Below are 23,350 nucleotides of genomic sequence, written 5' to 3'. Positions count from 1 at the left end.
CACCATTGTTGATAATGATATAGAAAGTTCTAAGCTTGGGGAAGCTGGTTTTCATGATCTTTTTAGTCCCCCAAGCATTGAGGAGAAAATTTTCTTTGATGATACTTTGCCTCCTATTTATGATTATAATGATATTGGTCTTTTGGTGCCACCTACTATGGAGAGTAAATTTTTTTGTGATTATACTATGCCTCCTACACTTGATGAGAATAATAATGATAGCTACTTTGTTGAATTTGCTCCCACTACAACTAATAAATTTGATTATGCTTATGTGGAGAGTAATAATTTTATGCATGAGACTCATGATAAGAATGCTTTATGTGATAGTTATATTGTTGAGTTTGCTCATGATGCTACTGAAAGTTATTATGAGAGAGGAAAATATGGTTGTAGAAATTTTCATGTTACTAAAACACCTCTCTATGTGCTGAAATTTTTGAAGCTACACTTGTTTTATCTTCCTATGCTTGTTACTTTGCTCTTCATGAACTTGTTTATTTACAAGATTCCTATGCATAGGAAGCATGTTAGACTTAAATGTGTTTTGTATTTGCCTCTTGATGCTCTCTTTTGCTTCAAATACTATTTCTTGCGAGTGCATCATTAAAACTCGCTGAGCCCATCTTAATGGCTATAAAGAAAAGAACTTCTTGGGAGATAACCCATGTGTTATTTTGCTACAGTACTTTGTTTTATATTTGTGTCTTGGAAGTTGTTTACTACTGTAGCAACCTCTCCTTATCTTAGTTTTGTGTTTTGTTGTGCCAAGTAAAGTCTTTGATAGTAAAGTAAGTACTAGATTTGGATTACTGCGCAGAAACAGATTTCTTTGCTGTCACGAATCTGGGAAAATTCTCTGTAGGTAACTCAGAAAATTATGCCAATTTACGTGAGTGATCCTCAGATATGTACGCAACTTTCATTCAATTTGAGCATTTTCATTTGAGCAAGTCTGGTGGCCTAATAAAATCCATCTTTACGGACTGTTCTGTTTTGACAGATTCTGCCTTTTATTTCGCATTGCCTCTTTTGCTATGTTGGATGAATTTCTTTGATCCATTAATGTCCAGTAGCTTTATGCAATGTCCAGAAGTGTTAAGAATGATTGTGTCACCTCTGAACATGTTAATTTTTATTGTCCACTAACCCTCTAATGAGTTGTTTCGAGTTTGGTGTGGAGGAAGTTTTCAAGGGTCAAGAGAGGAGGATGATATACTATGATCAAGGAGAGTGAAAGCTCTAAGCTTGGGGATGCCCCGGTGGTTCATCCCTGCATATATCAAGAAGACTCAAGCGTCTAAGCTTGGGGATGCCCAAGGCATCCCCTTCTTCATCGACAACATTATCAGGTTCCTTCTCTTGCAACTATATTTTTATTCGGCCACATCTTATGTACTTTACTTGGAGCGTCCGTCGGTTTGTTTTTGTTTTTGTTTTGTTTGAATAAAATGGATCCTAGCATTCACTTTATGGGAGAGATACACGCTCCGCTGTAGCATATGGACAAATATGTCCTTGGTTTCTACTCATAGTATTCATGGCGAAGTTTCTCCTTCGTTAAATTGTTATATGGTTGGAATTGGAAAATGATACATGTAGTAATTGCTATAAATGTTTTGGGTAATGTGATACTTGGCAATTGTTGTGCTCATGTTTAAGCTCTTGCATCATATGCTTTGCACCCATTAATGAAGAAATACATAGAGCATGCTAAAATTTGGTTTGCATATTTGGTTTCTCTAAGGTCTAGATAATTTCTAGTTTTGAGTTTGAACAACAAGGAAGACGGTGTAGAGTCTTATAATGTTTACAATATGTCTTTTATGTGAGTTTTGCTGTACCGTTCATCCTTGTGTTTGTTTCAAATAACCTTGCTAGCCTAAACCTTGTATCGAGAGGGAATACTTCTCATGCATCCAAAATACTTGAGCCAACCACTATGCCATTTGTGTCCACCATACCTACCTATACTACATGGTATTTTCCCGCCATTCCAAAGTAAATTGCTTGAGTGCTACCTTTAAAATTCCATCATTCACTTTTGCAATATATAGCTCATGGGACAAATAGCTTAAAAACTATTGTGGTATTGAATATGTAATTATGCACTTTATCTCTTATTAAGTTGCTTGTTGTGCGATAACCATGTTTATCGGGGAACGCCATCAACTCATTGTTGAATTTCATGTGAGTTGCTATGCATGTTCGTCTTGTCCGAAGTAAGGGCGATCTACACTGAGTTGAATGGTTTGAGCATGCATATTGTGAGAGAAGAACATTGGGCCGCTAACTAAAGCCATGATTCATGGTGGAAGTTTCAGTTTTGGACAAATATCCTCAAGTCTCTAATGAGAAAAGAATTAATTGTTGTCAAATTCTTAAAGCATTAAAAGAGGAGTCCATTATCTGTTGTCTATGTTGTCCCGGTATGGATGTCTAAGTTGAGAATAATCAAAAGCGAGAAATCCAAATGCGAGCTTTTGTGGGATAACGTTGCATAGAAAACAAAAATTTTCCTACCGCGAACACGCAATCCAAGCCAAGATGCAATCTAGAAGACGGTAGCAACGAGGGGGTATCGAGTCTCACCCTTGAAGAGATTCCAAAGCCTACAAGATGAGGCTCTTGTTGCTGCGGTAGACGTTCACTTGCCGCTTGCAAAAGCGCGTAGAAGATCTTGATCACGATCGGTTCCGGCGCCACGAACGGGCAGCACCTCCGTACTCGGTCACACGTTCGGTTGTTGATGAAGACGACGTCCACCTCCCCGTTCCAGCGGGCAGCGGAAGTAGTAGCTCCTCTTGAATCCGACAGCACGACGGCGTGGTGCCGGTGGCGGTGTAGACGTTCGGCGGAGCTTCGCTAAGCAAACCGGGCAATATGAAGTGGAGGAGCAAAGCTAGGGTTTGGGAGGGGGTGGCCGGCCACTCAAGGGGGCGGCCAAGCTATGGTCTTAGGGGTGGCCGGCCCCCTCCCTTGGCCCCTCATTATATAGGTGGATCCCAAGTGTTGGTGTCCAAGTCTTCGAATAAGACCCGAAACCAAAACCTTCCATAGGAGGGGGCAAACCTAGCCCAACTAGGACTCCCACCCAAAGGTGGGATTCCCACCTCCCATGTGGGGGTGGCCGGCCCCTATGGTGGAGTCCACTTGGGACTCTACCCCCACTAGGGCTGGCCGGCCATGGAGGTGGAGTCCCTTGTGGACTCCACCTTCCTTGGTGGTTTCTTCCGGACTTTTCTAGAACCTTCTAGAACCTTCCATAGAACCTTCCGCGACATTTTATTCACATAAAATGACATCCTATATATGAATCTTATTCTCCGGACCATTCCGGAACTCCTCGTGATGTCCGGGATCACATCCGGGACTCCGAACAAATATTCCAACTTCATTCCATATTCAAGAACTACCATTTCAACATCCAACTTTAAGTGTGTCACCCTACGGTTCGAGAACTATGCGGACATGGTTGAGTACTCACTCCGACCAATAACCAATAGCGGGATCTGGAGATCCATAATGGCTCCCACATATTCAACGATGACTTTAGTGATCGAATGAACCATTCACAAACATTACCAATTCCCTTTGTCTCGCGATATTTTACTTGTCCGAGGTTTGATCTTCGGTATCACTATATACCTTGTTCAACCTCGTCTCCTGACAAGTACTCTTTACTCGTACCGTGGTATGTGGTCTCTTATGAACTCATTCATATGCTTGCAAGACATTAGACGACATTCCACCGAGAGGGCCCAGAGTATATCTATCCGTCATCGGGATGGACAAATCCCACTCGTTGATCCATATGCCTCAACTCATACTTTCCGGATACTTAATCCCACCTTTATAACCACCCATTTACGCAGTGGTGTTTGGTGTAATCAAAGTACCTTTCCGGTATAAGTGATTTACATGATCTCATGGTCATAAGGACTAGGTAACTATGTATTGAAAGCTTATAGCAAATAACTTAATGACGAGATCTTATGCTACGCTTAATTGGGTGTGTCCATTACATCATTCATATAATGATATAACCTTGTTATTAATAACATCCAATGTTCATGATTATGAAACTAATCATCCATTAATCAACAAGCTAGTTTAAGAGGCATACTAGGGACTTCTTGTTGTCTACATATCACACATGTACTAATGTTTCGGTTAATACAATTATAGCATGACATATAAACATTTATCATAAACATAGAGATATAAATAATAACTACTTTTATTATTGTCTCTAGGGCATATCTCCTTCAGTCTCCCACTTGCACTAGAGTCAATAATCTAGATTACATTGTAATATACCTAACACCCATGGCATTCTGGTGTTGGTCATGCTTTGCCCTAGGGAGAGCTTTAGTCAACGGATCTGCTACATTCGGATCAGTGTGTACTTTGCAAATCTTTACTTCTCCATCTTCGATGTACTCGCGAATCGAGTGGTAACGCAGCTTGATATGCTTCAGCCTCTTGTGTGACCTTGGCTCTTGTGCATTGGCGATGGCACCCATGTTATCACAAGTAAATGATTAATGGGTCCAATGCACTAGGAACCACACCGAGCTCTACAATGAACCTCTTCATCCATACCGCTTCCGATGAAGCCTCCGAAGCCGCTATGTACTCGATTCCGTTGAAGACTTCGCCACCGTGCACTCGCTTCGAGCTTGCCCAGCTTATCGCAAGCACCATTCAATATAAACACGTACCCGCATTGTGACTTAGAGTCATCGAGATCAGTTGTTCCAACTTGCATCGGTGTAACCATTTACAACGAGCTCTTGGTCACCTCCATAACAAAGAAACATATCCTTAGTTCTTTTCAAGTACTTCAGGATATTCTTGACCGCTGTCCAGTTGTTCCATTCCCGGATCACTTTGATATCTCGCTAGTCAAACTAACAAAGCATGTGCTATATCCGGTCTAGTACATAGCATGGCATACATGATAGATCCTATCGCCGAGGCATAGGGGATATTACTCATCCTTTCTCTTTCATCCGCCGTAGCCGGTCCTTGAGTCTTACTCAAGACCTTGCCTCGGTAACATAGGTAAGAATCCTTTCTTACTTTCGTCCATTCTAAATTTCTTTAGAATCTTGTCCAGATATGTACTCGCGATAGCCCTATTAGGCGTCTTGATCTATCTCTATAAATCTTGATGCCTAATATATACGATGCTTCACCAAGGTCTTTCATTGAAAAACTATTATTCAAATAACCTTTTACACTCGCTTAATAGTTCTATATCATTCCCAATTAATAATATGTCATCTACATATAATATCGGGAATGCTACGGAGCTCCCACTCACTTTCTTGTAAATACGAGCCTCTCCATGACACCGTATAAACCCAAAGTCTTTGATCACCTTATCAAAGCGTCGGTTCCAACTTCTTGATGCTTGCTTCAGTCCATAGATTGAACGCCGAAGTTTGCATACTTTGTCAGCATTTTTAGGATCGACAAAACCTTTGGGTTGTACCATATACAACTCTTCCTCAATATCTCCATTAAGGAACGCCGTTTTGACATCCATCTGCCAAATCTCATAATCGAAAAATGCAGCTATTGCTAACAAAATCCTCACAGATTTTAGCTTCGCTACAGGTGAGAAAGTCTCATCGTAGTCAACTCCTTGAATTTGTCGGAAACCCTTTGCGACAAGTCGAGCTTTATAGACAGTAATATTACCATCAGCATCTGTTTTTCTCTTGAAGATCCATTTATTCTCGACAGCCTTTCGACTATCAGGTAAGTCTACCAAAGTCCATACTTTGTTATCATACATGGATCCCATTTCGGATTTCATGGCTTCTTGCCATTTGTTGGAATCTGGGCTCATCATTGCTTCTTCATACGTCGCAGGGTCCTCATCATTGTTATCCACAATCATGACATTTAGACAAGGATCATACCAATCAGGAGTGGCACGTTCCCTTGTCGATCCGCGAGGTTCAGTAGTTTCCTCGTTCGAAGTTTCATGATCATTATCATTAGCTTCCTCTCGTTGCCGGTGTAGGCGGTACAGTACAACTTCCGGTATCGCGCTACTCCGATCAACGAGTATAGATTCATTAATCTCATCGAGTTCTACTTTTCTTCCAAGTCACTTCTTTAGTGAGAAATTCTTTCTCAAGAAAGGTTCCGTTCTTTGCAACAAATATTTTGCCTTCGGATTTGTGATAGAAAGTATACCCTATAGTTTCCTTAGGGTATCCTATGAAGACGCATTTCTCCGCTTTGGGTTCTAGCTTGTCCGGTTGTAACTTCTTTACATAGGCTTCGCAACCCCAAACTTTCGAGAACGATGACTTAGGTTTCTTATTAAACCATAATTCATACGGTGTCGTTTCTACGGATTTTGATGGTGCTCTATTTAAAGTGAATGCGGCTGTCTCTAATGCATAACTCCAAAATGATAATGGCAAATCAGCAAGAGACATCATAGAACGAACCATATCTAAGAGAGTTCGATTACGACGTTCGGATACACCGTTTCGTTGTGGTGTTCCCGCGGTGTCAATTGTGAAAGTATTCCGCATTTCTTTAAATGCATGCCAAACTCATAACTCGGATATTCACCTCCACGATCAGATCGTAGAAATTTTATCTTCTTGTTACGTTGATTTTCTACTTCACTTTGAAATTCCTTAAACTTCTCGAAAGTTTCGGATTTATGTTTCATGAAATAGATATACCCATATCTACTCGGATCATCCGTGAAGGTTAGAACATAACGATAACCACCGCGCGATGCTACACTCATTGGTCCGCACACATCGGTATGTATGATTTCCAATAAGTCGTAGCTCGCTCCATCATACCGTAAAATGGAGTCTTAGTCATTTTTCCCATTAGACATGCTTCACATCTATCAAGTGACTCAAAGTCAAGTGATTCAAGTAATCCATCAAGTATGGAGTTTCTTCATGCGCTTCACTCCAATATGACCAAGACGACAATGCCACATATAAGTAGAATTATCATTCAATTTAATTCGCTTAGCATCAATGTTATGTATATGCGTATCACTACTATCGAGATCTAACGAAATAAGCCATTCTTTTGTGGTGCTCGACCATAAAAGATATTATTCATAAAAATAGAACAACCATTATTCTCGTACTTGAATGAATAACCGTCTTGCATTAAACAAGATCCAGATATAATGTTCATGCTCAACGCGGGTACAAAATAACAATTATTTAGGCTTAAAACTAATCCCGAAGGTAGATGTAGAGGAAGTGTGCCGACAGCCGATCACATCGACTTTGGATCCATTTCCAACGCGCATTGTCACTTCATCTTTCAGTAGTCTTCGTTTATTCTTTAGTTCTCGTTTCGAGTTACAAATATGAGCAACCGAACCAAGTATCAAATACCCGTGTACTAGAACGAGAACCAGTGAGATAAACATCTATAACATGTATATCGGATATACCTTCTTTCTTCTTCTTGACAAGGCCGCTCTTCGTATCAGCCGGATACTTGGAGCAATTACGCTTCCAGTTGTCCCTTCTCCTTGCAGTAATAGCACTCAAGCATCGGGCTTAGGGCCGTTCTTAGGTTTCATAGGAGGCGTGGCAGCTTTCTTGCCACCCTTCTTGAATTTTCCCTTAGACTTGCCCCGTTTCTTGAAACTAGTGGTCTTGTTGACCATCAACACTTGGTGCTCTTTCTTGATCTCAATCTCAGCAGCTTTTAGCATGCCAAAGAGTTCAGGTAACTCCTTGTTCATGTTCTCGCATATTGTAGTTCATCACAAAGTTCTTGTAACTTGGTGGCAGTGATTGAAGGACACGATTAATCCCCGACCTGTTAGGAATCACTATTCCCAAGTCACTGAGTTTCTTCGCATGCCCGGTCATGGCGAGCATGTGCTCACTAATGGAGCTGCCTTCTTCCATCATACAACTGAAGAAATGTTTCGATGCTTCATAGCATTCCACGGCCGCATGAGTCTCGAAAATAGTCTTTAACTCTTTCATCAACTCATGAGGATCGTGGTGCTCAAAACGTTTTTGAAGATCGGATTCCGGATCGCACAGGATGGCACACCGAACTTGAGAGTACCGAGTTTTCCGAGTCTCGTAAACAGCTTTTACTTCATCGGTTTCAGCTTCTGCAGGAGGGTCACCTAGCGGTGCATCAAGCACATATTGCGGATTTCCGCCGGAGAGGAAGATCCTCACATGACGGAACCAGCCGGTGAAGTTGCTACCGTTGCTCTTAAGCTTTTCTTTCTCTAGGAACTCGGTTAAAATTGATTGGGGACGCCATCTCTACAACATATATTTGCAATAGTTTAGACTAAGTTTATGACAAATTGAGTTCAAATTTTAATTCAATATAATTAAAAATCTAGGTGAACTCCCACTCAAAACAATATCCCTCGCATTGTCTTAGTGATCACACGAACCAAATCCACCACACCATAGTCCGATCATCACGAGACAAGGTGTAATTTCAATGGCGAACACTCAAAGTGTTCATCATATCAATCATATGATTCATGCTCTACCTTTCGGTATCACGTGTTCCGAGACCATGTCCGTACATGCTAGGCTCGTCAAGGCCACCTTAGTATCCGCATGTGCAAATCGGCTTGCACCCGTTGTATGCACTTGTTGATTCTATCACACCCGATCATCACGAGATGCTTCGAAACGACAAGTCTTGGCAACGGTGCTACTAAGGATGAACACTTTATTATCTTGAGATTTTAGTGAGGGATCATCTTATAATGCTACCGTCGCGATCTAAGCAAAATAAGATGCATAAAAGGATTAACATCACATGCAGTTCATATGTGATATGATATGGCCCTTTTGTCTTTGCGCCTTTGATCTTCATCTCCAAAGCACGGACATGATCTCCATCATCTTCGGGCATGATCTCCATCATCGTCGGCGAAGCACCAAGGTCAATGGCGCCGTCTTCATGATTGTCCTCCATGTAGCAACTATTACAACTACTTTGAAATACTATTCAACATGAAATTTAAAGACAACCATAAGGCTCCTGCCGGTTGCCACAATACAATAATGATCATCTCATACATATTCATCATCACATTATGGCCATATCACATCACCAAACCCTGCAAAAACAAGTTAGACGCTCTCTAATTTGGTTTGCATATTTTACGTGGTTTAGGGTTTTCGATATAGATCTAATCTACCTACGAACATGAACCACAACGTTGATACTAATGTTGTCAATAGAAGAGTAAATTGAATCTTTACTATAGTAGGAGAGACAGACACCCGCAAAGCCTCTTATGCAATACAAGTTGCATGTCGAACGAGGAACAAGTCTCATGAACGCGGTCATGTAAAGTTAGTCCGAGCCGCTTCATCCCACTATGCCATAAAGATGCAAAGTACTCAACTAAAGATAACAAGAGCATCAACGCCCACAAACCATTGTGTTCTACTCGTGCAACCATCTATGCATAGACACGGCTCTGATACCACTGTGGGATAACGTTGCATAGAAAACAAAAATTTTCCTACCGCGAACACGCAATCCAAGCCAAGATGCAATCTAGAAGACGGTAGCAACGAGGGGGTATCGAGTCTCACCCTTGAAGAGATTCCAAAGCCTACAAGATGAGGCTCTTGTTGCTGCGGTAGACGTTCACTTGCCGCTTGCAAAAGCGCGTAGAAGATCTTGATCACGATCGGTTCCGGCGCCACGAACGGGCAGCACCTCCGTACTCGGTCACACGTTCGGTTGTTGATGAAGACGACGTCCACCTCCCCGTTCCAGCGGGCAGCGGAAGTAGTAGCTCCTCTTGAATCCGACAAGCACGACGGCGTGGTGTCGGTGGCGGTGTAGAAGTTCGGCGGAGCTTCGCTAAGCAAACCGGGCAATATGAAGTGGAGGAGCAAAGCTAGGGTTTGGGAGGGGGTGGCCGGCCACTCAAGGGGGCGGCCAAGCTATGGTCTTAGGGGTGGCCGGCCCCCTCCCTTGGCCCCTCATTATATAGGTGGATCCCAAGTGTTGGTGTCCAAGTCTTCGAATAAGACCCGAAACCAAAACCTTCCATAGGAGGGGGCAAACCTAGCCCAACTAGGACTCCCACCCAAAGGTGGGATTCCCACCTCCCATGTGGGGGGTGGCCGGCCCCCTATGGTGGAGTCCACTTGGGACTCTACCCCCACTAGGGCTGGCCGGCCATGGAGGTGGAGTCCCTTGTGGACTCCACCTTCCTTGGTGGTTTCTTCCGGACTTTTCTAGAACCTTCTAGAACCTTCCATAGAACCTTCCGCGACATTTTATTCACATAAAATGACATCCTATATATGAATCTTATTCTCCGACCATTCCGGAACTCCTCGTGATGTCCGGGATCACATCCGGGACTCCGAACAAATATTCCAACTTCATTCCATATTCAAGAACTACCATTTCAACATCCAACTTTAAGTGTGTCACCCTACGGTTCGAGAACTATGCGGACATGGTTGAGTACTCACTCCGACCAATAACCAATAGCGGGATCCGGAGATCCATAATGGCTCCCACATATTCAACGATGACTTTAGTGATCGAATGAACCATTCACAAACATTACCAATTCCCTTTGTCTCGCGATATTTTACTTGTCCGAGGTTTGATCTTCGGTATCACTATATACCTTGTTCAACCTCGTCTCCTGACAAGTACTCTTTACTCGTACCGTGGTATGTGGTCTCTTATGAACTCATTCATATGCTTGCAAGACATTAGACGACATTCCACCGAGAGGGCCCAGAGTATATCTATCCGTCATCGGGATGGACAAATCCCACTCGTTGATCCATATGCCTCAACTCATACTTTCCAGATACTTAATCCCACCTTTATAACCACCCATTTACGCAAGTGGTGTTTGGTGTAATCAAAGTACCTTTCCGAGTATAAGTGATTTACATGATCTCATGGTCATAAGGACTAGGTAACTATGTATTGAAAGCTTATAGCAAATAACTTAATGACGAGATCTTATGCTACGCTTAATTGGGTGTGTCCATTACATCATTCATATAATGATATAACCTTGTTATTAATAACATCCAATGTTCATGATTATGAAACTAATCATCCATTAATCAACAAGCTAGTTTAAGAGGCATACTAGGGACTTCTTGTTGTCTACATATCACACATGTACTAATGTTTCGGTTAATACAATTATAGCATGACATATAAACATTTATCATAAACATAGAGATATAAATAATAACTACTTTTATTATTGTCTCTAGGGCATATCTCCTTCAGCTTTCTCCTTAGACCTTTGTACAGGCGGCATAGAGGTACCCCTTTGTGAAACTTGGTTAAAGCATATGTATTGCGGTGATAATCCAGGTAGTCCAAGCTAATTAGGACAAGGTGCGGGCACTATTAGTACACTATGCATGAGGCTTGCAACTTATAAGATATAATTTACATGATGCATATGCTTTATTACTACCGTTGACAAAATTGTTTCATGTTTTCAAAATCAAAGCTCTAGCACAAATATAGCAATCGATGCTTTTCCTCTATGAGGACCATTCTTTTACTTTCAATGTTGAGTCAGTTCACCTATTTCTCTCCACCTCAAGAAGCAAACACTTGTGTGAACTCGTGCATTGATTCCTACATACTTGCTTATTGCACTTATTATATTACTCTATGTTGACAATATCCATGAGATATACATGTTACAAGTTGAAAGCAACCGCTGAAACTTAATCTTCTTTTGTGTTGCTTCAATACCTTTACTTTGAATTATTGCTTTATGAGTTAACTCTTATGCAAGACTTATTGATGCTTGTCTTGAATTGCTATTCATGAAAAGTCTTTGCTTTATGATTCACTTGTTTACCCATGTCATATGCATTGTTTTGATCGCTGCATTCACTACATATGCTTTACAAATAGTATGATCAAGTTTATGATGGCATGTCACTCCAGAAATTATCTTTGTTATCGTTTTACCTCGCTCGGACGAGCAGTAACTAAGCTTAGGGATGCCGATACGTCTCCAACGTATCGATAATTTCTTGTGTTCCATGCCACATTATTGATGTTATCTACATGTTATATGCACACTTTATGTCATATTCGTGCATTTTCTCGGAACTAACCTATTAACAAGATGCCGAAGTGCCGCTCTCGTTTTCCGCTGTTTTTGGTTTCGTAAATCCTAGTAACGAAATATTCTCGGAATCGGACGAAATCAACGCCCGTGTTCCTATTTTACCCGGAAGCATCCAGAACACACGAGAACCGCCGAGAGAAGAGGGGCAGGGCCACCGGACCATACCCCGGCGCGGCCAGGGGGGGCGCCCCCTAGGGTGTGGGCCCCCTTCGACCTTCTCGCGCCGCCTCTTCGCCTATAAGAAGCCCCTGGATCAGAAAACCCTATAGCGTTCGACGAAACCCACGAAAACCTTCCAGAGCCGCCGCCATCGCGAAGCCAAGATCTGGGGGACAGGATCTCTGTTCCGGCACCCTGCCGGAGCGGGGAAGTGCCCCCGGAAGGCTTCTCCATCGACACCGCTGCCATCTCCACCGCCATCTTCATCACCGCTGCTGCTCCCATGAGGAGGGAGTAGTTCTCCATCGAGGCTCGGGGCTGTACCGGTAGCTATGTGGTTCATCTCTCTCCTATGTGCTTCAATACAATAATCTCATGAGCTGCCTTACATGATTGAGATTCATATGATGATGCTTGTAATCTAGATGTCATTATGCTAGTCAAGTGGGTTCTACTTATGTGATCTCCGGAGACTCCTCGTCCCACGTGTGTAAAGGTGACAGTGTGTGCACCGTGTGGGTCTCTTAGGCTAGATTTCACAGAATACTTATTCACTGTTGAATGGTGTAGTGAAGTGCTTATTTATATCTCTTTAAGATTGCAGCATGTTGTATCACAATTTATCTATGTGCTACTCTAGTGATTTGTTATTAAAGTAGTTTATTCCTCCTGCATGTGTGCAAAGGTGACAGTGCGTGCACCGTGTTAGTACTTGGTTTATGCTATGATCATGATCTCTTGTAGATTATGGAGTTAACTATTGCTATGATAATATTGATGTGATCTATTCCTCCTACATATGCATGAAGGTGACAAGTGTGCATGCTATGCTAGTACTTGGTTTAGTCTGTTGATCTATCTTACACTTAAGGTTACTTAAACAGGAGCATTATTGTGGAGCTTGTTAACTCCGGCATTGAGGGTTCGTGTAATCCTACGCAATGTGTTCATCATCCAACAAAAGTGTAGAGTATGCATTTATCTGTTCTGTTATGTGATCAATGTTGAGAGTGTCCACTAGTGAAAGTGTAATCCCTAGGCCTTGTTCCTAAATATTGCTGAGTTACTATCGCTTGTTTACTACCGTCGTGTTACTACTACTCGCGTTACTACCGCTTGTTTACTCGTCCCGGGCGAGCACTTTTCTGCCGTTGCTACTACTTATTCATACCACCTGTATTTCACTATCTCTTCGCCGAACTAGTGCACCTATTAGGTGTGTTGGGGACACAAGAGACTTCTTGCTTTGTGGTTGCAGGGTTGCATGAGAGGGATATCTTTGACCTCATCCCTGAGTTCGATAAACCTTGGGTATCCACTTAAGGGAAACTTGCTGCTGTTCTACAAACCTCTGCTCTTGGAGGCCCAACACTGTCTACAAGAATAGAAGCTCCCGTAGACATCAGTAAACGATAACAAAGATAATTTCTGAAGTGACATGCCATCATAATCTTGATCATACTATTGTAAGCACATGTAATGAATGCAGCGATCAAAGCAATGGTAAATGTAATGAGTAAAAAATTGAATCATATAGCAAAGACTTTTCATGAATAGTACTTTCAAGACAAGCATCAATAAGTCTTGCATAAGAGTTAACTCATAAAGCAATAATTTCAAAGTAAAGGCATTGAAGCAACACAAAGGAAGATTAAGTTTCAGCTGCTTTCAACTTGTAACATGTATATCTCATGGATATTGTCAACATAAAGTAATATAACAAGTGCAATATGCAAGTATGTAGGAATCAATGCACAGTTCACACAAGTGTTTGCTTCTTGAGATGGAGAGAAATAGGTGAACCGACTCAACATAAAAGTAAAAGAAAGGCCCTTCGCAGAGGGAAGCATTGATTGCTATATTTGTGCTAGAGCTTGGATTTTGAAAACAAGAAACAATTTTGTCAACGGTAGTAATAAAGCATATGCATCATGTAAATTATATCCTACAAGTTGCAAGCCTCATGCATAGTATACTAATAGTGCCCGCACCTTGTCCTAATTAGCTCGGATTACCTGGATTATCACCGCAATACATATATTTTAACCAAGTGTCACAAAGGGGTACCTCTATGCCGCCTGTACAAAGGTCTAAGGAGAAAGCTCGCATTGGATTTCTCGCTTTTGATTATTCTCAACTTAGACATCCATACCGGGACAACATAGACAACAGATAATGGACTCCTCTTTAATGCTTAAGCATTCAACAACAATTAATTTTCTCATATGAGATTGAGGATATTTGTCCAAAACTGAAACTTCCACCATGGATCATGGCTTTAGTTAGCGGTCCAATGTTCTTCTCTAACAGTATGCATGCTCAAACCATTCAACTCATGGTAAATCGCCCTTACTTCAGACACGACGGACATGCATAGCAACTCACATGATATTCAACAAAGAGTAGTTGATGGCGTCCCCAGGAACATGGTTATCGCACAACAAGCAACTTAATAAGAGATAAAGTGCATAAGTACATATTCAATACCACAATAGTTTTTAGGCTATTTGTCCCATGAGCTATATATTGCAAAGATGAAGAATGGAAATTTTAAAGGTAGCACTCAAGCAATTTACTTTGGAATGGCGGAGAAATACCATGTAGTAGGTAGGTATGGTGGACACAAGTGGCATAGTGGTTGGCTCAAGGATTTTGGATGCATGGGAAGTATTCCCTCTCGATACAAGGTTTAGGCTAGCAAGGCTATTTGAAACAAACACAAGTATGAAGCGGTGCAGCAAAACTCACATAAAAGACATATTGTAAGCATTATAAGACTCTATACCGTCTTCCTTGTTGTTCGACCCTTACTAGAAATTATCTAGACCTTAGACAGACCAATTATGCAAACCAAATTTTAGCAAGCTCTATGTATTTCTTCATTAATAGGTGCAAAGTATATGATGCAAGAGCTTAAACATGAGCACAACAATTGCCAAGTATCACATTATTCAAGACATTCTACCAATTACTACATGTAGCATTTCCCGTTTCCAACCATATAACAATTTAAGGAAGAAGATTCAACCTTCGCCAAGAATATTATGAGTAAAGCCTAAGGACATATTTGTCCATATGCAACAGCGGAGCGTGTCTCTCTCCCACACAATGAATGCTAGGATCCATTTTATTCAAACAAAAAAAACAAAAACAAACAGACGCTCCAAGTAAAGTACATAAGATGTGATGGAATAAAAATATAGTTTCACTAGAGGAACCTGATAATGTTGTCGATGAAGAAGGGGATGCCTTGGGCATACCCAAGCTTAGACGCTTGAGTCTTCTTGAAATATGCAGGGGTGAACCACCGGGGCATCCCCAAGCTTAGAGCTTTCACTCTCCTTGATTATATTGTATCATCTCCCTCTCTTGATCCTTGAAAACTTCCTCCACACCAAACTCAAAACAACTCATTAGAGGGTTAGTGCACAATCAAAATTCATATGTTAAGAGGTGACATAATCATTCTTAACACTTATGGACATTGCACAAAGCTACTGAAAGTTAATGGAATAGAAAAATCCATCAAGCATAGCAAAACAGGCAATGCGAAATAAAAGGCAGAATCTGTCAAAACAGAACAGTCCGTAAAGATGAATTTCTAAGAGGCACCAGACTTGCTCAAATGAAAATGCTCAAATTTAATGAAAGTTGCGTACATATCTGAGGATCACTCACGTAAATTGGCATAGTTTTATGAGTTACCTACAGAGAATTAGACCCAGATTCGTGACAGTAAGAAATCTGTTTCTGCGCAGTAATCCAAATCTAGTATGAACCTTACTATCAAAGACTTTACTTGGCACAACAATGCAACAAAACTAAGATAAGGAGAGGTTGCTAAAGTAGTTACAACTTCCAAGACTCAAATATAAAATAAAGGTGCAGTAGTAAAATCATGGGTTGTCTCCCATAAGCGCTTTTCTTTAACGCCTTTCAGCTAGGCGCAGAAAGTGTGTATCAAGTATTATCAAGAGATGGTGCATCTACAGCGGGGTTTGGAGTTTTCTCAACCATGCATTGTATTTTGGATACATAAGTTTCAGAGGCTCCCTTTTCATTAGTCTTGGGCTTGCTACTCTCATCAAACAAATTTTCAGGAACAAGCCAAGCATAATTATCATCTAGAGCTTCATGCATTCCTAGGAGCTTACAAGGTATTGGTGCTTTAATCTCCCCACCATCATTAACATTATTAGTGTACTTAATTCTATCCATATCCATCTTTTCAAGTGTTCTTTTAAAATCGGTGAACATACCAAGACTCTTATGCTTAATAAAAACTTTTCTAGCTTCTTTGGCTATATCCTCAAATTCTCGCACTAGGACTTTTAAAACAAAATCTCTCTTTTCTCCCCTCTCCATATCAGAAAGTGTAAGAAACATGTGTTGTATCATGGGGTTGACACTAATAAATCTAGCTTCCATCATGCGTACCAAATAAACAGAGGCATCTTCATAAGTAGGGACAGCTTTTGCCAGGGGTATATCTTCAAGATCTTCGTGCATACTAACATGGGTGAAAATTTCTTCTATATTATCTCTTCTAATTATAGACCCTTGTCCCACATGTATATCTTTTAAAGTAAAATTAGGAGGAAACATGATGAAGTAAGTAAAGCAAATGCAAGTAACTAATTTTTTTTGTGTTTTTAATATAGCAAACAAGATAACAAATAAAGTAAAACTAGCAACTAATTTTTTGTATTTTGATATAATGCAGCAAACAAAGTACTAAATAAAATAAAGCAAGACAAAAACAAAGTAAAGAGATTGGAGGTGGAGACTCCCCTTGCAGCGTGTCTTGATCTCCCCGGCAACGGCGCCATAAATTTAGCTTGACACGTGTACATCACGTGACCGTTGGGAACCCCAAGTGGAAGGTGAGATGCGTACAACAGTAAGTTTCCCTCAGTAAGAAACCAAGGTTTATCGAACCAGTAGGAGTCAAGAAGAACGTTGAAGGTTGATGGCGGCGAAGTGTAGTGTGGCGCAACACTAGGGATTCCGGCGCCAATGTGGAACCTGCACAACACAACCAAAATACTTTGTCCCAACGTAACAGTGAGGTTGTCAATCTCACCGGCTTGCTGTAACAAAGGATTAGATGTATAGTGTGGATGATGATTGTTTGCAGAAAACAGTAGAACAAGTATTGCAGTAGATTGTATTTGATGTAAAGAATGGACCGGGGTCCACAGTTCACTAGTGGTGTCTCTCCCATAAGAATAAGCATGTTGGGTGAACAAATTACAGTTGGGCAATTGACAAATAAAAAGGGCATGACCATGCACATACATGATATGATGAGTATTGTGAGATTTAATTGGGCATTACGACAAAGTACATAGACCGCTATCCAGCATGCATCTATGCCTAAAAAGTCCACCTTCAGGTTATCATCCGAACCCCTTCCAGTATTAAGTTGCAAACAACATACAATTGCATTAAGTATGGTGCGTAATGTAATCAACAACTACATCCTTAGACATAGCATCAATGTTTTATCCCTAGTGGCAACAGCACATCCACAACCTTAGAACTTTCTGTCACTGTCCCAGATTTAATGGAGGCATGAACCCACTATCGAGCATAAATACTCCCTCTTGGAGTTACAAGCAAAAACTTGGCCAGAGCCTCTACTAGTAACGGAGAGCATGCAAGATCATAAACAACACATAGATAATAGATAGATAATCAACATAGCATAGTATTCTCTATTCATCGGATCCCAACAAACACAACATGTAGCATTACAGATAGATGATCTTGATCATGTTAGGCAGCTCACAAAATCCAACAATGAAGCACAATTAGGAGAAGACGACCATCTAGCTACTGCTATGGACCCATAGTCCAGGGGTGAACTACTCACACATCACTCCGGAGGCGACCATGGCGGTGAAGAGTCCTCCGGGAGATGATTCCCCTCTCCGGCAGGGTGCCGGAGGCGATCTCCTGAATCCCCCGAGATGGGATTGGCGGCGGCGGCGTCTCTGGAAGGTTTTCCGTATCGTGGCTCTCGGTACTTGAGTTATTATCGACGAAGGCTTCTTATAGTCGGAGAGGTAGGTTTAGGGGCGACGCGAGGGACCCACACAACAGGGCCGCGCGGCCAGGGGGTGGGCCGCGCCGCCCTGGCGTGTCGCCGCCTCGTCGCCCCACTTCGTTTCTCCCCCGGTGTTCTGGAAGCTTCGTGGAAAAATAAGATCCTGGGCGTTGATTTCGTCCAATTCCGAGAATATTTCCTTACTAGGATTTCTGAAACCAAAAACAGCAGAAAACAGCAACTGGCTCTTCGGCATCTCATTAATAGGTTATTGTCGGAAAATGCATAAATATGACATAAAGTATGCATAAAACATGTAGGTATCATCAATAAAGTTGCATGGAACATAAGAAATTATCGATACGTTGGAGACGTATCACACGGCGGCACACGCCGGAGCGCGGCAGCGCCAGGCCAAGCCAAGCCATGGCGGCGCCACAGCACCACCCGCACCACGGCGGCGAAGCCACGGCGGCGCCATCATGTCTGGGGCGTCCGCCAACACGCATCGCCGGCGAGGACCGTAACCCTAGCACCAGAGAGGGTCGGGGATGAGCGCAGCAGGACGCCTGCATCAAATCGACGCGGATAGATCGACGCGCCATCAAGCTCCGCGTCGATTGCGCACCATGGCGGGGGCCAAGTCCGGCGGAGCTCGCCGGAATCGAGCGGCGACGGCGAAGGCGACGCAGGTCGCCAGAGAGAGGATTAGGGTTAGGGTTCATACGCGCGCGAGAGAGAGAGAGGAGTGAGGCTGGTCGAGCCGGACCAGGTGGGTCGGTTCGACCTAACCCCACTGGGTTACACCGACAGGTGGGCCCAGGGGCAAATGTGCCATTTCACATTTCTTTAATAATACATAAACTTTGAAAATACATAACAAATGTTTAACAGCTCTAAAAAAATAATTAAAAATATGAAAACCACGCAGTATAAAAAACTCTATCATAATAAAATATGAAATGGAATTTTTGAAGTTAAACAAGAATAATTTCAAATTTGATGATTTAAATAATCATTTAAATCACACATTTTATTTTCAATAATGAAAATAAGTCCATAAATTCTTTTGGACTTTAAAAACACCTTGACAACATTTCAAGGTGGTATTTTGCCCTAAATAGTGTATCCCTAAGTGATTCTTAGTATTAACCTCTCACATGAAATAATAAAGACATCAGAAGGGGGGAACAATCCCTAAAACTGGAATCATGCATCAATGCTTCTTTAACCATTGCCCTTATCGGACAATGATGCTATTTTTCAGCAACAGAGGATAAGGGTCAGTCCACACCATCCAACTGCAACACTTTGCAGTGTTCAGGCAAGTTCATCGCTTGCTCATGTCATTTGAGTATTTTTACCAAATTACTTGCAAAGTACTATGTTTATCACTATTGCATAAAAAGAAAAACCACTATTTTCATAACTATGAATATGACTATGTGGTGGGCAATGGAACCATGGATTGTGTTGATATGGTGGAGGTTCCATTGCAAGGGTTTATATCCATCTAGAATTAAACAACAAATGTCGTCCAGTGATTCTTGTGCCGTAATAACCGTGTTAACCATAAGATCTGGAGTGGGACGGAATAGTCAATAGTATTTCCACCTCTTGTACATCAACGAACGCGCTTTACCGTAGCACACTTGTCATCTGTCGGGGCAAGCGGTAGGCTGGGGAAGCCAAAAAAAATCCCCACGGCTTTGTCCGTAGCACACTTGTCGCCGAAGTGCAAGCGGTAGGTTGGGGAAGCCAAAAAAGTCCCCACAGTATTGCGATCTATGAGGGGTTGCATCTGCCGGTGAAGGAGTTTGGTTCGATCCCAGACTGTCGTCGTGGCCGGGGTCCATCCTTAATTGGTGTAAGAGGACCGACGAGGACCCAGGGTCGGGGATGCAGCAAAGGGTGGGTGTGCGAGGTAGCGGAGGAATATAATTGGCTATGACCTTATACCGGGCCTCACACCGAAGGAAGTGTGGACGGGAAAGCTGCCCGGTTGGCACCAAGGTTAAGATCTCTTATGGGTAAAGCAACACACCTCTGCAGAGTGTAAAGAACCGTGACATGTCACTCCCTATTCCGGGATATGGAACTGCGAACGCGGCCGGAAAGGAGCTCCATGAAGTTCTAGTAAACCGGTGAAGGCTGACGGACATAGTTCTTTGAAATAAAAGCAACCTCTTGAAGAAATGTTTATCAAAACCTGCATTGGTATTAGACTTTCTGGTCTAATATCGTAGCTAGTGCATGAAACACCTCTTTTCTATAATGAACTTGTTGAGTACGCTCGTACTCATACCACTCTTAAATCCCCTGCTTAGATTGTCCGAACCATCTGGAGGAGGACAATGACAACCCTGAAGGAGCCGACATCATCGGCTATGAAGAACCAGACCTCTCTGGAGGTGTCGAAGGTGTAGACTACTTCATAGTCTACGGAACCGGGGAGGGTTCCGGAGGAGAGCACGTGTAGACCTACCTAGTAGTGCTAGTATCCGAGCAGTACGAACTCTGAGTACTTAAATGCTCGAGGGAATAAATGTACCACCTAGTAAGACTTCTATATTGTAAGTTAAGTTGGGTTCGCCTCGAACCCAGGAGTATCCCTCTTAGGACCCAAGAGGAGCTCCGAGATGATATGTACATTATGCTTGTAATAATAAATGAATGAGTTATGGACCTGCTATGTTCTGTTGTACTACTCTGAGGGATGTAATATTTGCGGAATGGTACTTCGTGAATGTTATATCAACGACTGGCATACTACAACATGCAGTGGTATGCAGGGTCACCACAGTCCATGTTAATTATTAGTACTGTATTAGGCTATTTACATGACAACATCCAGGCCAAACCATCTTAATTAGAGCATCTCTAATAGATTCCTCATATCGGTCTGCAAACCTCACTTCGGGCTGATATGGGGACTTCGGCCGTTTTTTGGGCCAGACCAGATCCCGCATCGGTGGTCAGGCCTGAAAAACGGATCCAGTCCGTAGCCCAAAACCGCGAAATGCCCCCATATATGGTGGTCGGCGAGGTGGATGGGGGCCAAACCCCATCCGCTCCTCCGCCTCTTTGCCTCCCGCAGATGTAAAATTGAACCCCCGTTGGCGAGCAATCGAGCTAGCCGCGCGCAGATCGACCATCCCAAGCTCCCGCCAACGACGCTGGTGGCGGGGCAGCGCTCCAACGGGCGAGGGGGAGGCCAGATTGTCCCCCCGGCAGGAGCTCCACCGAGCACGGCGTAAGCTCCGCCCTCCTCCCGCCAGAGTTTGCTGTAATGTAGTTCAATGTAGGATCAACTGTCCGAACGAAATGTAAATTCAGTCTCCCGCGCGTTTTTTTTTTATAATTTGCAGTTCTATATGCCGTATCTGAATTGCAAGCATGTTCTTTGAACCCCAAATTCACATTAGGGTGCTCTGGATACGCGGATTTAGGGTTTGGAATTCGACGCTTCTGCTAGAGATGGTCTTAGCACACCATAGCAGCCCGTTCAGGATACAGTTTGGGAAACCAGCTCGTACCCACGCGTGATTGGATCAGATTGTCGTTTCGTTTACTGTGTTGTGCCTGTGTTCGACGCCACTGAGGGCTCCAATCTAGAAGACAGAAACTCTAGATAAATCGACAATTCAGTGCTGGGAAGGGGCGCCCATCAAGCCGGCCGGCCGCAATGTCTGTATGACTGCATGAGCAACGACGGAAGGACGAAAGATAGTCTCTAGTTTCCCATTCCGAACTTCTGATTTGATCTGTCTTTGAGTTATTTTTTGGAAAATGATTGTATCCCCCCGGGGGATCGGATCGCTCACAGCCTCCGGCTTCTCGTGACGACACGCGTCCCTAGCTGGCCCACACACGTTCTCTTCCCAGCGAAACGTCTCCCCGATCTTCTTTCTCTCTCTACTACTTTTCCCCAACGCAGTCCGCTGTCCCGCCGGGTCCGCCGCCCATGCGCTGCTCTGCCCATCGCCGTGGCTCTGCTCGCCCTGGCCGGCGTCCCGCTGCTACTCTCGAGCCCTGGCACCGGGCCTGCAGCTGATCGAAGCCGCAGCGGGGTGTCCCCCGGGGGCGCGCGGCTGAGCACGCACGAGGTGAAGTCCGGCGCGGGCGCGGTAGCGGCGGACGATGGGCGGTGCTCGGAAGTGGGCGCGGCCGCGCTACGGGCGGGTGGGCACGCGGTGGACGCCGCCGTGGCGGCGGTGTTCTGCCTCGGCGTGGTGCACCCCATGTCCGGGACGACCAAAAGGTCCATGGCTGGCGCTGCCCCCGGGAACCACACGCAGCTTCGGCACTCTCAGGCGGAGGTGCTGCTGGTGCTACGAGCACCTCCATGCGCTGATCCAGCGCGTCTCCAGGAGGTTGCTACCTTAGGTCTCCGGTGTCGCTACCGGCGGAGGCCAATTTTGCTAACTTAGGCTTCCAACGTTGCTAGCGGCGAAGGATTGGTTTGCTACCTTAGGCTTGCGGCGTTGCTACCTGCGTAGGCCGGTTTTGCTATTTTAACGTGTCTGATATTTGCTACCGGCGGAGGATGCATTTTTGCTACCATAGGCATGTGGTGTTGCTACTAGCGACTTCTGATGTTGCTGTTCTGGACAGACGGAGTTGCTGCAACCTCGGACGGTGTTGTTGTCGGCTGCAGGCGAGGTCTTCGTTAATGTCTTAGAGGATTTGCAGCATATGAATAAAAAAAATTGCTACATTTTATTTGCAGTTTTGCTACATCTATGTAATATGTTTGCTACGTGGTCTCCGGCGAGGTCCCCGACGAGCCCAGCCTTTTTATTTTGTTTCATGGGTGAACCGTTTTTTGCTTCAGTCATTTGCTGCCGGGGGTGATTTTTTGCTGCCGGGGATGTATTTTTGCTACATGCAAATCTAACCGTCAAAATGGTTGATCCGACGGCTGGGGACCCGGGGGCTGGGGAATCAGATCCCCCGGGGGACGCCCAGCAGTTTCCTTATTTTTTGGCCCA

The sequence above is a fragment of the Lolium rigidum genome, unplaced genomic scaffold (genome assembly GCF_022539505.1).
Source record: "Lolium rigidum isolate FL_2022 unplaced genomic scaffold, APGP_CSIRO_Lrig_0.1 contig_17646_1, whole genome shotgun sequence".
NCBI lineage: Eukaryota > Viridiplantae > Streptophyta > Magnoliopsida > Poales > Poaceae > Lolium > Lolium rigidum.
The sequence above is the reverse complement of the archived record's forward strand: the minus strand, read 5'-3'. Positions refer to the sequence as shown.